General features: G+C 40.6%; 1 protein-coding gene across 5 annotated transcripts in view; it reads right to left on the minus strand.

Moving 5' to 3' along the window:
- FMO5 (flavin containing dimethylaniline monoxygenase 5) overlaps positions 1-17,207 on the minus strand; it is a 65,015-nt gene that overhangs the window by 43,363 nt on the left and 4,445 nt on the right. For 3 of the 5 annotated variants that reach the window (XM_074263262.1, XM_074263263.1, XM_074263266.1), the window contains exon 2: positions 11,195-11,262. The exons of the other annotated variants lie outside the window; for them this stretch is intronic. The gene's annotated coding sequence lies outside the window, so the exon portion shown is untranslated. The remainder of the gene's footprint in view (positions 1-11,194; positions 11,263-17,207) is intronic. 5 annotated transcript variants of the gene reach the window in all.

Below are 17,207 nucleotides of genomic sequence, written 5' to 3' on the forward strand. Positions count from 1 at the left end.
AAAAGACCCTGATCCCCGTGATTTAATGACCCAGACCTGGGTGTGTGCTGAAATGGGGGTGGGTGCACTGGGTTTAGACCAGAAGTTTTTGCTGTTTGGGAGGGAATGAGTCTAGGTCTTCAAAGAATGTGCTCAAAGTCTGTGTTCCTAAGAGTAATTAGTATTCCTGCTTTTATCTTTAATCTGTAACTTGAGCTCTTCCTACCCTTAGAGTTGTTACCATGGAAACTCGAGGCATGGGAAATGTTTGGCCGCTGACATTTCCCTGAGTTTCCTAAAGTGCCCTTGAATTTGCCCTTGGCAGACTGGCAGAGTGGAGTTAAGGGTGACGGAGAAGCCCCAGCAGTCAGGCTGAGAGACAGAGCAAGAATACTGCTCAGCATCCCTATGGACCAGGACTTATCAATGTAGCAGGATTCATGGGGCAGAGAGGAATGGATGCTGATGACCAGGGGCGGTCAAAGTGGAGCTAGCTGAGCTGGGAGAAGTAGAGGCAGTGGCCAGCAGACCCCGGGCCTCCCTGCCCAGTCTGCAGTGCTTTTAATTCTCCCTTCAGTCCCCACTGTGAGAAAGCTGCTTTACCCATTTGTTAAGGACCACGCCTAGGCGAAGGGGCAGGTCGGTTCTCCGAGAGCCTCCACAGCTATGAATCATAACATCTGAAGGAGTTTTAGGGCAGCCTTTATTGACACAGGTGTTGCTTGTGGACTGAGAATGAGATAAATTGGAGGCAGAGGGAAGAGGAGAGGTCAGAGAACACAATTACCTCTCCGTCTCCTTGTGTTATTCTCTCACATGAAGAGAACCATTCTACAGGTGTGAGTTAGACCTCCAGCAGCCCTTGCCGGTGGCTCCCGTCTCACAACACCCATTGCCAATGAGTTACTCTGTTGTTATCCATGAAGAAGCACAGGAGAGAGAAATACTTGGTTTGGTCCTTCCTATCATTGCAACTAATTTACTCTCATTTCCTCCTCCTTTCCCATTTAACCTTATATAAAAGAAACCAGATGACCATCATGAGTCTCTTGGACTACAATGCATAAAAAGGAGAAATGGAAGTAGGGAAAGGAGACTGGTTTATTTGTATCCCAAACAAGTTGTATCCCAATCTTTGGTAGGAAGCATGTTGGGGCTGCTGGTCCTGACTCACCAAGACCTGGAGGAGGCTGTGAGTTTTATTGAAATTGTAGCTGGTTCATTGTCCTTATTTTGGAATTTGGGAACCCCTGGCCTCCCTCACACATAACTAGTCTGATCAATGCTTTGTAACTTAATATCCTTAGGAAAGATGAAGGAGTCGTCAAACCAGGAGTTAATGAATAGACTGAAGCAATGAAGTGAGTGATCTGGTTGAAAAAGCAGATTTATACTCTTAGAAAAGAGAAATATACTTGGGAATTGCCCATGAGGTAGTAGAGCTAAGGAGTGACTGGCATCCAGTACCCTACAATCCTGACAGAGAGAAATAGGAAATCTGGTCGATATCTAGATCAAGTTGTCTTATGGAGCAGGCCATGTTCCAGGTGCTAAATGCTTCAAAGACTGAAGTGAGTCTGATGGGGAAAACTTGGAAAACTAGTGGGAGTTAGCATTTAGTAGGTTTTATGATAAATTTAACTAGCAAAAGGGACAAAGAGTTAAGTGACTTGCTCAGGATCACATAGCTAGGAAGTATTAAATGTCTGAGGCCAGATTTAAGTTCTTAAAAAGTTTTAAACTATTAAAGCTTGAGACTGCCAGAAGACTTTTGGGATACCCTGAATATAAAACATCTATGGAGTATTTGCTGGGTGCCAAGCACTGTGTTAACTGCTAGGAATTCAAATATAAGCCTAAAAAATTTAAAATCCTTTCTTCAAGGATTTTATAGTCTAGTGGGGGAAGACAAAGATGTAAAAAAGTTGGACAGTGTGAGGAGAAGAAATTGAAAAATTCTGAAGATCTATAAGGAAAGAAATAAGCAAGCATAGATGGCATGGTACTCCCTTAAATAGTGATTCTGGGCAGGAATTGGAAGATGAAGGTATTTTAACTATCAGAAGATTGCTGAGAAGGACGAGGAAAGACTGGGGAAGCATGAGCGGAGATAGCGAGAGAAGTGAGCATAGAGGCCCCTGGATATTGCCTTAAATCAAAACTTCTTAAACTGTGGGTTGCAGTCCCATATGGAGCTATACAACTTAATGTGAAGGACAGGAAAAATTATGATTTATTATCCCCAAACTTTTTTTATTTGATTTGCATTATATATACCCAGATTTGCATTAAAATTTCCCAGATGAAAAGGGATTGTGAGTGGGAAAAGTTTAGGAAACCCTGTGGTGGTTTTGATAAATTGTTGTTTATCCTTTGTTCTTGAAGAGGATCAAGACATCAGGGAGGTCTTACCAGGACTTGCAAGTTAATTGGATTTAAGTGAAGGAGGGTTTTATTATACACAGTGGAAATAGAAGCCCATTTTAGATGGAAGGCATGAGCAGCTAGATAGGAGGCTAGGAAAGGCCTCCTTTAGGAAGGGCAATCTGAACTGGGTCTTGAAGGATCCAAGAAAACTAAAGGGTGAAGGGGAGGGGTATGGCATTCCCCACATGGGGACCAGTCAGTGCAAAGATAGCCAGGAGACAGTGCCATGTTCCAGAAAGTGCGAGTAGGGCAACATGGCTAAATCACAGAATGCATATTGTTCAAGGAGACTCAAGAAGGGGCCAAGTTAATAGGAGCGTTACATGCCAACAAGAGGGATTTCTATTCAGTCTTGGAGATAAAAGAGAGCTCCTTGAGAAGAAAGTTGTCATTGCCAGACATGATTTAGATAAATCACCTTGACAGCTGAGTGACAGATGGATTGGAGCAAGAGAGATTAGGCAGAGACAAGCTGTGAGTTGATGGGAGCTAGGGAAGGCCATATTCCAAGATTTATAAAACTAGATTATTAAATAACAACAAATTTGTCTCTTAGCATTAGGGTCTTCAGGTCATTTTGCCCATTCTTTATGCATTTTAATATAGATTCCTAAGGCAGTCTCCTTTCTTCAATTCTGATTCTTTGATTTTTAGGATCTTTTTAGCTGGGACATGATATAGGACAATTTTTTTTCATTCATTTTCCTTTGCATTTAAGTCCCTTTTCATCATATTTGCAAGCCGCTAAACATTCTCACCAATCTTTGTTGTGTATATTCTAACAAAGGCCAGGAGTCTATAGTTTAATCCATGGTCTAAATGGCCATAAACTTTTCACAGACCATTTCTTGATCTCTAATTCTCTCCCCAAATCTGCCCTTACCTAATAAGCAGCAGAGATGAACTATCACTTGTGCTCCTAAGATCTTTAACTGCTTCATAACCTTTAACTCTATTTCAAAAAACTCCTGGCAATATTGTCATTAGGATCATTGGGATTTGATAAGAAAGAACCCAGGATTAGAATTTTGCTATAGTTGGGTATATCTTGTTCAAAGGGAACAATAAGTAAAAGGGGCACAGGAGGCAGAATAGCAGTATATAATCAGATCTATTCATATGAGATGATTTAAGAACTAGAAGAGGAAAGCACTGAAAATAGGGGCTGAAGGGGGCTATATTTACTCTATGCAGGGGGAATGGAACTAAGAGGGGGTATTTACATATATATATATGTATGTTTGCATGTGTCATATATGTGAATCTATCTATATCTATATCCATTCCAACGTATTCAGATGTATCTTCTTTGGTAACTCAGTACCTTCTTATTAAGGAGGGACTCTCCCTCTAGATGGTCTGCATCCTTACACCTGTATCATTGGCAGGATACTAGAGAAATGAGCTTGAGGAGAAAGCCCTCTCCTCAAGGGAAATCCCAAGCTGGCTTCCACATCTATGTGAGACTGGCCAACATGTTGGAGGCCGGCATGAGTGGGATTATGTTCCCCAACTTCTGGGAGGATTAGGCTGCTTGTTGGAGGAGGTGAAAGTTCCACACGTTGGGGTACTGGGCTACTGAAGTCTGACTGGAAGCTGAGAGAAAGTGAGATTGGAGGAAAATCTCCAACAAGAAGGAGATGTGTGCTCCTTTATGGCCCTACTATTGGCCAAAGATTTCATGGAGAAGTGGAAGAGCAGAGTGGGAAGTTAGAGATCCTTGCCTGCTGATTTTTTGGCTGGGAGGGAAAAAATCCTGGCCTCAAGTCAATGCAATTATAAGATGGAAAAGATGGGATGCTAAGATATGGTGGGAAACCTACCAGGAAGAGAGCAACAAGGGCAAGCCGAGGTTGTAGAACAGGAAAAGAAAATTGTACTTAGGCTACATGGTCAAGATTATCCCCCAGTAAAAGCACAGGAGTGTGAGAGGTATAGCTGAAAAGCTAGTCACATAGCCGGAGTACCCCTGGCTGAATTTAATGATTAGTCAGCCAAGGGAGAGTATACCTGCTTTTGGTACAACTGTGGGATTCTGGGGGATGGTATCTCCTTACAATAAGGTGGAGAAAAGCAGTAACATCATTGCCCATCCCAACAGCTCCGTGGGGTCGGGTGGAAAACTGGCTAGCATTCTCTCTCTCTCTCTGCTACACTGGATTACGATGGGATGTTAGGATATGCAGTTAAGTGAGGATGGATTTCCTAAGATATCCTAGAAAAACAGTAAAGGAATTATGGCAGACCCCGAGGAAGCTAGGGGTGGGGCAGGCCATGAATGCACCCCGATTTGAGGGTATGACAGACACTGTGTTTAGGGAAATGTCTGGCAAACTGTTCCCAGCCTGGGATGGTGCTTCAGTCCCCATGCCAGGTCCCTGGGGGGCCCTGTATATGAGGTGGGCTGTTTCTGACCTTGGTGAGGTAAGGAAGAAGAGAGAAGGTAGGAAGGGTGGAAAAAGCAGAGGTGTGCCACTAGCAAATACTAAGGCTTTCCTATCATAACTAGAAATAGAGGCAGGTGGACCTGCCAGCTGTGGGCCAGGTTGAGAGCCAGCCAAATGTCTGTAAGGCTGTTGAGAAAACTTAACACCCACACAACAGATCATCTGCCTTTGCTCCGAAGCAAAGCATGGGGTTGACACAGGACATCAGGTGGATGTCACCTTCTGCAGGGACTAGGGTGGGGCCAGGGAGGACGGCTCTGTTCACTGGGCCCTACAACGACCAGAGAGTGCCACCTTGGCAGATATTTGTGCTGAGGGCACCCTCACCCATGGGAACCACAGCTGATTCCAGGGCCCAATAACTACCTTAAGGGGCTAGTTGAAGAGGAGCTGATTATGCAAAAAACCGGCAGTACCCTCGGGCAGTATTTGGTTTTTATCTCCCCCATACCAGAATGTATGTATTCTGGAATAGCAGATGTATTCTGGAAGATTTCCATATCTGGAGTTTGACTCTACAGACCGTAAGTGAATTCAGGCTCCTGGTTAGAGTGGTAAAAGCTGTTCTGAAAGATGAAGCCAGAAGGGAGCTGGTTCCCCTAGGGCCTCCAAGGGGCCTCCCTGGTGAACACGAGGAGACAGGAGAGACAAAACAGGAGGTGTTTAGAACGGGTATGCTGTGCATGTCCAGGGCGGCTTGAACAGCCCTGTATGGCCAGCCCAAAAGCCAGGTGGGTCATGAGAATTCAGCAAAGTAGTCCCCCTATTTACTCTTCTGTACCATGCGGAAATCTTGGGGTACCTAGCAAACCACCTAGGCATACGTCATGCAGTTCTTGCTTTGGTTAATGCCTTTTTGGGCCTCCACTTGGCCCAGAAGCCTTCACACGGGAGGTCGGCAGTGGACCTTCCAGAGGCTGCCTCAGCACTATTTTCATAGCCCAACCATCTGCCTCCATCTAGCGGCCCTGCAGCTCAGCATGTTCCATTCCACGAAGCCATCCAGAGGATCCATCCCACTGATGACATAATGCTAACTTGTGAGACAATTGCTCCTATGCCTTGAGTGGATACCTTCAAGAAAGGGGAAGGTAAAATCTATCCAAAAGGACCCAGTACAATTAGGAAGTTCCTCAAGGCTTTATGTTCAGGTAAGACAATACTAGTAACTGTCACAGGTACCTTCCCACCACAGTAAAGGAAGTACAGGTGTTCATGGGATTTTTAGGGTATTGGAGAACATTTATACCCCCGTGCTTCAATGCTTACCACCCTGTACAGACTAATCAAGAAAGGATTCCCAAGTGGGAATGAAGAAAGGAAAAGAATAAACCTTTGAAAAGGCTAAAATACTCAAATGAAAACTGCAGGGGTTATCCAAAAAGCAGCCCCCTTCAGAAGAGATGTCACAGTTACTCCTGGCGAACACAGGGTCTTTTGTCTTTAGGATTTATGGAAAGGGGCAGAAACCAGATCCTATTAAAAAACAATTACTGGCAAGATACCTTACTCTGGAGCAAGTGAAGCCCCTCAGAGGTGCAAATGTCACTTTTTGTCCCATTTATTCTATCTATGGGTAGATAGAGCAGGTATTTGTGAAACCACAGCACGTCACCTTCAGCAAAGAGGCCATCTATCCCAGAGCTCCTTATCCTCTGAACGATAATCTGCTTTAGGACCTGCCACGTGCTTTGTTCCCTGCCAGAAATGTCCACTATTGGCCCAATCCCTAATCTCCCCAAAGTAAAGAAGGTATGGGCATCTTTCCCCCAAACAGATGGCTCAGGTAAGGGCAATCCCTCTCCACTTGATCACTGATGGTAATTCAGCCTGCCTCTGGCTAAAACCACCTACAGGGCGTAGCAGCCAGTGGGTAGAGCTGTGGTCAGTTCCGATGGTGGTGATGGAGGCGCAGATAGTAGGGCTGTTATTAAATGATTAATTATATAATTGGCAAAACATGGACATCCTGTTCTGGGGCAGAGCCAGGTGGCTATGTTTAAGTGGTCCCAAAATCCAATCAACAGGTTTCCTGTCCTAGCACACTGCTCCCACACAGAGGGGCCTCAGCCAGGATAGACGCAGGGGTGCTTGGACCAATAACTGATGTGGTCAGCTGGGTCCCTCATCAGCGTGGCCAGAAAAGACACGACGCTCGATGAGACTGGACACCTGCCCCCGTGAGAGAGCTCCAGGTCTGTCCTGGGGCGTGTGGGTAGTTACAAGTATCAGAGTGGGATTCTTCAGTAAGCGGGCCGCTCGGCAAACCACTGCATTATGTATTATATTACCCAAGCAGAATGGACAGAGACGGGGAGTCTCACTTTGTGGGTCATGATGTACAACAATGGGTAGGTGAGCATAATGGGAACTGGCGGTACCTTCTCCCTTATCACCCCCTGGCTTTGGATTGCTAATACATAAAGATGGGAATTGGAAGGCACAAATAAAGGTGCTACCGGGTCATGACACAAGGAGGGGGAGGGGAGGCCTGGCCAAAGTGCTGCCTGCTGTTCTTTAGGACCATCCGTCCGTGAAGCCTCCAGGCTCATGCTGATATCCCCAACCTCCACAGCCACCGTCCTTTGTTTAACTGAATCTAAGACAATATAAATATTGAAGATGACCTGAAACGTCTACCCAGGAATGGGTGTGTTGTAATGGGACTGAAAGGGTCAGTTCCTCCCGCCCATTCTTCCCTAGAATGGGCTGGTACATTCCACTGGGTGTGGAGGACCTTTTACTCAGTAAAAGTGTTTCTCTTAAAGGCATATTATTTGTGTCAAAGAGCCAGGGCCTTTAAGAGAGAAGGAATGGAAAAGTCGTCTGCAGTCTGCCCCCGCCCCAGCCACCCTGCCCTTCACCTAGGCAACACGGGCGGTTTGCCCCACCTGACAAATGCCAGTACCAGTCACTATGCTCTCCTATGAGAGTATCAACATTATATCTACTAAACAATCGTCCTTTAGCCCATAGCTTTTGTCTGTTGCTTCTTTGGTTGGTCTCCAGGTGACCTGAAGTGTGTTCCTATAATAATACTTGTTCATCACGATACCAAAATGGTGCCCCAAGGGTCAGGTGGATCCCACCTTCTGCACAACCCCGGTCTCGTAGTAAATGAGAGAACGTGGCTGGGACCCAAGGATTTGTCCTGACAAACGATGGGGCCACCTCAGCTGTGGCTGTCCTGTAGCCTTGGCTGCCAAATGGCTGCGAGCGTCTGCCCATGGGGATGTGTACTGGATTACTGTAGAGACCCCACCCACCAGCTTCTGCTTAGCACAGCCCTTTCACAGCCTGCTGGACAGGAACTGCTTTCCATGGTACCATCATCTTCACATCCCTCATTGGACTAGAGGCTGTTATGGAGCAAGAAGAAGCCGCCACATATTTCATACACAGTGTCCTGACCAATGACATTGAGGAATAGGGTTGTTAACATCAGAACGGACGCAAATTACAAAATAAAATGGCACTCGATCCCTGCCCAAGGTGGAATCTGTGTTGTAACACACCTTTCTTGCTGTGCCTCTACTGCTGACAAATTCCCAAATTCCCAAAGCACATGAAGACCCAAGTTTCTGCCCTGGGACAACTGACAGATGCTAAGAATTTCTTCTCTGCCTCCCTCGGGCTAGGACAGAAGGAAGAAAGCGGCAACAATTGAGGTACTTCCCCCTAAGTTACATCAGTTTCTTGACCTTGTAGACTGTGTAGTTCTTGTAGACCGTGCCTCCAATGAAGTTCATGGTCAACCTTCCTGGCTTCCTCCACAACATAAAACCCTCCCCCGCCACGTTCTTGCTCAGAGAACCCTGCAGAAGATTCCCACAGAAAGAACACGTGAGCAGGCCACGAGGGCCTGGAATATGTGGTGGGAGCCAGAATCTACGCCTGTGACCTAGGGTATTATAGTTATTATAGGCAGTTGATTAATAGCTTGTTCCATTTCTTTTTCTAAAATGGGACCATTTAAATAATTTCCTCTTCTGTTAATCTGGGCAATTATATTTTTGTAGGTTTTCCTCCATTTCACTTAGATTATCAAGTTTATTTGGTATGAAGTTGGGCAAAATAACTCTTAATTATTGTTCTAATTTCCTCTTCATTGGAGGAAAGTTCTCCCTTTTCATTTTTGAGGCTAATGATTTGATTTTCTTTTTTCCTTTTTCTAATCAAATTATTTATTGATTTTTTTTCATAAAATGAACTCTTCGTTTTATTTGTATTATAGTTATTATAAACAGTAAAACACTCCTGCGATCATGGGCTATCTCATGGCACTAAGCCTTCTTTTTTCCGTTTCAAGAGAATATCAGTCCTGACCTATGGTGTGGAGATCTACTACTGTCCTGCCACCACCCAGGGCTGGTCTTATGAATATAGTCCTGTAAGAAACTCCTATCTCTATCTAGATCACCATGCTGACTACTCATTTGGGGGGGACCGCCCCCCTAGATGATCAGCACCCTTACATATGATCAGGTTACCAGAGGTGATGTCAGACACACCAAAGTGCCTACAGATGATGGTAGAAGATGGAGCAGAGAGGAAACCAGGAACCTAAGGTCACTGAGAAAGGTTGGAGAGAGACTGAGGTCTGCAAATGAAGACCAGGAGGGTGTTTTAAAGTTCTGAATTAGCATTCTTCCCTTCAACAGGCTGTGTCTTTTTAATTTGCATAGAAACCAACTTTTAGTTAGGAGCTAAAAACAAAAACACACAAATATACATAGAGAGAATTTTCAATTACCCTTGCTCATGGGAGCGACGGGGAAGACATTCAGAGACCCTCATATGGGGTCTCATAACTGATTGTGCGGTTTGCAACATTATATTTTATTATCAGTAAATGTTTGATTTGTATACTTATTTTATATACCTAACTACCTGGCTTCACATAAAAATTACTCAGGAATAAAGGGGTTGCAAGTGGAAATAGTTTAAGAAGCCCTTATCTAAAGCATTAACTTGTCTCTTCAAATTATAAAGTGCCTTCTGTTTTGGAAGACCCTTTTAAACCAGCACTGGACCGCACTTCTCTGGTACAAGGAAATAAAGCTGAACACATTTTGTTGCTTGACCTGCTAGTCTTGGTTAAATAAAGCTCTTGTTTCTATTAGCCAAGCATAGGAAACTCCTAGATACAGGCTGATACATGCCTTAGAAAATTTTGGGAAAGCTGTTTCAAAGGGCTGAAGGAGGGAGTAGGTTTCTTTTTTCTTTTTCTTTCTTCTTTTTTGAATTTTTTTAAAACTTTTTTTGAATTCAGTAGTATTTTGTTTTTCCATTTACATATAGTTTTAACATTCATTTTTATAAGATTTTGAGTTCCAAAATTTTCCTCCCTCTTTCTCTTACTTTCCCCCTTCCCCATCTCATGTAGATTATATATGTACAGTCATTTTAGACATATTTCCATTTTACTGATGTTGTAAAAGAAAAATCAGACTAATATGGTGAGACTGAGAAGGAAAGCACCACAGGCATATGTGTCTAGATTTTAGCAAAGCATTTGCCAAAGCCTTTCATGTTATCCTTATCAAAAGATGGAAAAGATGTGGCTAGATGGTATAATTACATGGGGTGGGAGCTACATGAGTGATCAAACACCAAGAGTCATTAATGGATCGATCTCGGCTTGGAGGAGCTCTAGGAGAGTGTTCCTGAGATCTGCCTTTAGCTTTGTGCCATTGAAAATTTCTTTTTTTGATGATAGGTATGAAGGTATGGATGGAGTACTTAAATGTGCAGATAAAACAAAGCTGGGAGCGACAGTTAAGAACAGTAATAGTGTCGCCACCTATCTTGGTAGGCTAGAATACTAGGCAGAATCTAATATGAGAAGAAAAGTGAAGTTCTAAATTTGGATTAAATAATAAACTTCATGGTACAAGATTGGAGGAGTGTGACTTAAAAGATATTTATATGAGAAGGATCTGGAGATGTTGGTGGATCACAATGAATGAATGAAAAAAAGCGCATTTTAGTATTAACCATATGCCAAGCACTAGAAATATAAATGTAAGAAAGCAAGACAGTTCCTGTTTTCGGTAGATCCCCTTCATTCTAATAAGGGAAGTAAATACACAGAGGGAAGTGGTGATCAGAGTGGTCAGGGGGAATGGTAATGTTCCTTTGACTAATGTTTTCAGAGCTATCTGAAACAGTATGAAATGGCAGAAAATTCTATTTTAGTACCAATAATGAATGCTTATTTGATATGATAGTAAATGGAAAGCAAAAGACAGTAAAAAAATTAAACATAAAAGATGAGCTACTCCATGTGTTGTTATTCTAAAACATCAGCTAAAGTCAGAGCAGTTTAAAAAAAAATTTACCTTTTCTCAATGATCAGTTAATCTTCCAGAAGGTGAAAGAAATATTGAGGGGTATTGCTAGTCGGGTCCTAGAAGAGAAGCGAAACGTGAGAAGTAGTGTCTAAAATCACTGAGTTCCCAACAGCTAAGGAAGGGAATGTTTGAGACGATCTGAACTTGTACTTCTGGTTTGGGAAGCTCAAATTGCAGAGTTCGGAGAATGGAGAGTTATGACATATGGGACTTTAAAAGAGTAGTCAGTCCAAAAGGGATGAGTGAAATTGACTAGTTGCAATTGAGTATGTTGGATAAGGAAAAAAAGGAGAAAAGTGCAAAAAAAGGGAACATAGTCATAGAGGGAACTAACTCACCCATGTACTTGGATTATTTTAAACTTTTTTTTAAAAAAAACTACATATACATGCACAATTTTAATATGTGCTTTTAAAATTTTTTGAGTTCCATATTTTTTCTTTCTCCCTCCCTTCTTTCCTCTCCTTGAGAAGATGAGTACTTTAATATAAACTATACATTTTCAATCATGTAAAACATTTCCACATTAGTCTTAGTGCAAAAGAAAAAGCGACCCCCCCAACTTCCCCAAACCAAATAAGAATAGTAAAAAATAATATGATTCAATCTAGATTCAGACTTTATTGTGAACTCAGATTTTAATAGAAAAGTGAAGATAAAATCATAGTTCTGAAGTTCTGGAATTTCAAGAGACTTCAGAGATCAATTAGTTCAGCCTACTCACTTTACAGAAACTGAGACTTGGGGATGCTATGTGATTTGCTTGAGGTCACACAAATTGTAAGAGAGAAGCGTGGGATTTTTAAATCCACTTTTGTAGCTAACACCTTATTTTAGATACTCTTCAGTCTCTCTCTCTCTACATTCCATTTTCTACTATAGACATTAAACAGCCATGGGCATATACTGCCCACTAAATTTCCAGTTGTGGCCTGAACCAGATTAATATACGTTACTGAGGCAAACAGAATTAAATGACTTGTCCAGTTACATGGCTTGTAAGGGTCTGGGTCCAGAAGGGTCTTCCTGACTGCCAGGTCCTGCAATCTCTGCAGACAGTTTATTTATTATTTTATATTTATTACTATACTACTATGGGCTAGTTGTTGTGCTGGGCAACATGAATTAAATGAATATGAAGGACATGACCTTGTCAATAAATCACTGAGTTCAAATTACTCATTATATGGGAATGTATGTATATGGATATAGATATTTAATGGGCTGAGGAGGGTAAGTAGTTTGCCAGAAGTCATACGATACTGTAACAGTAGAGAAGATTACAAAAGCATGAACAGTTCTCTAAGGTTAGTGTCAGAGATATAAAAATTCAGAATTAGCTGAGATTGATGAGGAAAGCTATGAACAGGATTTTTTTTTAAAGCTACAATGGGGAAAAGAATTGGCTCAAAAATAGCAATGCTGCTTAGGTATATGGGATAGCAACTGATGATGGAAAAAAGGAAGAATTACTCAGTGTCTCTTACTTTGTTTCTTTGCCAAAGAGAAAGATGTTTAATCAAGAAATCGTTAGTCCGAGTTAAAAAAAAAAGCCCAAGGTAAATAAGAAGAAAAGAAAAAACATAATTGCCTAAGGTAAGTTTAAGGTAACAGGAACTTTTGCTAAGCCAACGTCTGTGTATTTGAAAAGTCAAAGCGAATGGGAGAGAAAACATAGAAATGAAAATGGGCAAATATATCGATTCCTATGGCTCATTCCAAGAGAGAGAGAATGGAGTCAATAATCTATATACCACAGAACTTGATTCTGACTCTTAGAAAATTTTAGAATGTATTACAAACTGTTCAAGATACATTTTGTCCAAATGTTTGTGGCAGCCCTTTTCATAGTGGCTAGAAACTGGAAGTTGAATGGATGTCCATCAATTGGAGAATGGTTGGGTAAATTATGGTATATGAAGGTTATGGAATATTATTGCTCGGTAAGAAATGACCAGCAGGAGGAATACAGAGAGGCCTGGAGAGACCTACATGAACTGATGCTGAGTGAAACGAGCAGAACTTCAACAATGATACTGTATGAGGATGTAGTCTGATGGAAGTGGATATCTTCAACATAGAGAAGAGCTAATCCTATTCCAATTGATCAATGATGGACAGAATCAGCTACATCCAGAAAAGGAACACTGGGAAATGAGTGTGAACTGTGAGCATTTTTTGTTTTGTTTTGTTTTTCTTCCCAGATTATTTTTAGCTTCCGAATACAATTCTTCCTTTGCAACAACAACAACAAAATTTGGTTCTGCACACATATATCGCACCTAGGATATACTATAAGATATTTAATATGTATAGGAATGTCTGCCATCTAGGGGAGGGGGTGGAGGGAAGGAGGGGAAAAATTCAGAACAGAAGGGAGTACAAGGGATAATGTTGTAAAAAAAAATTACCTATGCATATGTATACTGTCAAAAAAATGTTATAATTATAAAATTAATTAAAAAAAAACTAAAAAAAAAAGATACATTTTGTCCTGTGGAAATTTATGGATGTTGTATTTGCTTGAGTAATATCACAAAAACTCAGAGAAAGCAGAGTTAATTACTAATTAGAGGTCGAAAAGGATAAAGATGGAGAAAAGACAATTTTTGGGGTAATTGACAACTTTGGGGTGAATGATTCCAGTTGCTGAGGCTGGAAGTCAGGTTGCAGTGGGTTTAGAAGAGAGGTAAGAGAGAGGAAATGATACAGTAAATATAGATTCTTCAAGATTTGTTGTGAAAAAGGAAGAGAAAAAAGATGATAGCCAGTAGAACTAGTAGGACTGAAAGAAAGATAAATAAAGAGAAAAAAAAATGATAGCAGGAACAATCTGCTGAGGAAGGATAGATATAGATTACATAAACAAGCAGATTACATAAACCAAACTGCACGTGTACTCCCTCTCCACCCTCAATTCCCTAGACTGTCATCAGATTTTAACCTTCAACCTTGGGAGTGTTTGTGTGTTGTGTCATGTTTTAAGAGCATGATGATACTCTGAATTTCTCTCTATTCTAATAATCAGTGATCTTAGGGCCATTTTTGGCAGTAGAAGAAAGGAAGCATAAACACCTTTCAAGGCAAAATTCAGTATGTGGAAAACTAAGTTGATTTAAGGAGTAAGCATATATTGGGAGCTACAGTCCTTAGCACAAATGATTTCTTCCATAGAATATAAAGGCAATTTATCATATACATATATATATATACACACATACATACATATCTATATATCTGATATACATACATATATTATGTGGATATATTTGTATATGTGTATAGTTGTATGTTGTATCTGCAATTAGATTAAGTTTTGTGATGACAGCCCATCTTTTTTTTGCCTTTTTATGTATGTCCAGTGCTTAATATAGTGTCTGGCACGTAATAGGTACTTAATAAATGTTAGATCACTGACAGTAGTAGGGGAAAACCTAAAAGCATGTCTGTTTGCTGCTGAGAAAAGTAAGGTTTAGGGGTAAAAATACCAAACTGACTGTGCAGTTGAACAAATGTCTGATGCAACATCCACTTTTTCCCCTTAACTTCTATTCTACTGCCTTATCTGTTCTTCCATCTATCTCCCATCAGATAGTGTATGCAGTGGCCAATGACCAAAAAATCTGGGATGTGGTTTTGATCACCACCTAGTGTAGATTATTTAAACTCTCTGGGCCTCAATTTCCCCATCTAGAAAATGAAGGGATTGCCAAAAGTCACTAAGTTGTATATACTTTTATACACAATGATATGACTGCTATTAAACACATTTCCCAAGAAAGTCAAAGCCAGAGGGAAAGGACCTATCTGTATAAGCTTGTTTATAGTAGCCTTTTTGGCAGAAGCAAAGGACTGGGAACAACAGTTATTTATTGACTGGAAGGTATCTAAGTAAACTTGGACGTAAGAATACTATTGCATCCTAGAAAAATGGTGAAACATGTAATATCAAATGCAAAGGGAAATGGGACAATCCAGGACAATTTACATAGAATGATGATGATTAGGAGAAGGGGGGAGAAAAAGGGAAGCAGGAAGAGAAGGAGAAGGGGGGATTAGAAAAGGGAAGAAAGCAAGCAAGAAAGAAAAAAGAGAGGAAAAAAAGAGAGAAAGAAAGGAAAGGAAGGAAGGGAGGGAGGAGGGAAGGAGAGAGGGAGAAAAGAAAGAGAGGGAGAGGACAACTTAGAGTTCTGATTAAAGCAGTGATAGTGACTTCAAAAGATTAGTAATGAAATATATCGCCCACCTTTTCATAAAGAATTAAGGGACTAGAGAGGTAAAAAACCATATGCATTTCAGATATGGTCAATGTATTTGATTTGTTTTACTGGATTACATACATACATGAACACATACACATGTATACATATATACACATATACATATATACATAAATCTACAGCCCACTATACAAAAATAGGATTTCTATTAGGAAAAAGAGTAGGATAAGGGGTAGTGCTAGATATATCCTCCCCAAGAATATCAATAAACCTTTTTTTTTTTTTTTTTTTTTTTTTTTTGCTAAGTCAATTGGGGTTAAGTGACTTGTCCAGGGTCACACAGCTAGGAAGTGTTAAGTGTCTGAGACTAGATTTGAATTCAGGTTCTACTGACTTCAGGGCTGGTGCTCTATCTACTGCACTGACTAGCTGCCCCAATAAACCTTTTTTTTAATGCATAGAAGAAAAAAATTTCAGAAAGATACAGAATTATTTTATTAACTCGCTAAATCTAACAGTTCTTATAATAAAGAATTTTACAGATTCTTACATAATCCTCTTCTTCTAGTTTTGAAATGTTTGTGTTTAAGGCCTTTAATCAGAACTAAATTCTCTATTTGAATGGGGTACTACCCAAGAATGAGGAAAAAGTCCTTCATAAGGAAATAAAAAGAAAATCTTTTGGGGGTATAAAGTTGGTTATTAATATAATAAAATAATCATTTTTGAATTGAATTGAATCAAAAGCCATGGATTATAGTTATATGGTAATTCCAAGAGGGTCTCTTGTCTCTTTCCTGTTTCATGAACTTGCAGGTAATTTTTCTTTATTTTTTTCTTATCCTGATCTAACATTTTGTTATTCAGAATTTTTTTGTACTGTGCACTGAAACCAAACAAATAGAAAAATCTTTGCAATCAGTCTCTTTTGCATTCATACCATCAACATCCTAACATCATGCCATACATTCTAATTGATTCAGACTTTTTTTCTTGGAAAGGTATCATACAATCATGGCCTTGAAATGGTCATAGAGGCCATTCATTCTATTTAGAAAACAAATCCACCATGACACCCCTGACAAATAATGATTTAGCCTTTATTTAAATAGGGAAGGGTAACTTACTGCTCTCACGAGAACTCATTTCACTTTTGGATAGCTGTATTTCAGGGATTTTTATAACCTTTTATATTTTATTTTATTTTATTTTTGGTAACATAGGCCTTTCTGACAGTCTAATAAAGCTTATGGGCCCTTTCCCAGAATAATATTTTTAAATATATAAAATAAAATATATAAAATTACAAGGCAACAAATTTTGTTGAAATACAGAGATAGAGTAGGAAATGGCAAACCACTCCAGTATCTTTGCCCCCAAACCCCAAATGGAGTTAGAGATAGGAGTTCTAACTACCTGCCAGAAAATGCCCATAATCCTCTGGCATTCAAAGTCCTACACAAATTGGCTCCATTCTCCTTATTGATTTTTGCCTTCTACTATTTCCAAATATAAATAATCCATCCCAGCCAAGATGCACTCTCTGCTCCTGAAACATGCTTCTCCATGCCATTTTCTAGCCTGGCCACGTGGACATCTGCTGTACTTTTGGCCCTTTGATGACCATCCAAAATCTGCTCTTCCAAAACCCAGCTCAAATGAGGTCTCTTTCAGGCTGGATGCCTGATCGATCTACTCACCCTCATCTCCCCTTTCTTTGAACTTACATGCCACTTACTATTTACATTGATCATTTGGGAGTTTAATCACATGTTGTCAGT

Source organism: Sminthopsis crassicaudata, chromosome 4, assembly GCF_048593235.1.
Source record: "Sminthopsis crassicaudata isolate SCR6 chromosome 4, ASM4859323v1, whole genome shotgun sequence".
NCBI lineage: Eukaryota > Metazoa > Chordata > Mammalia > Dasyuromorphia > Dasyuridae > Sminthopsis > Sminthopsis crassicaudata.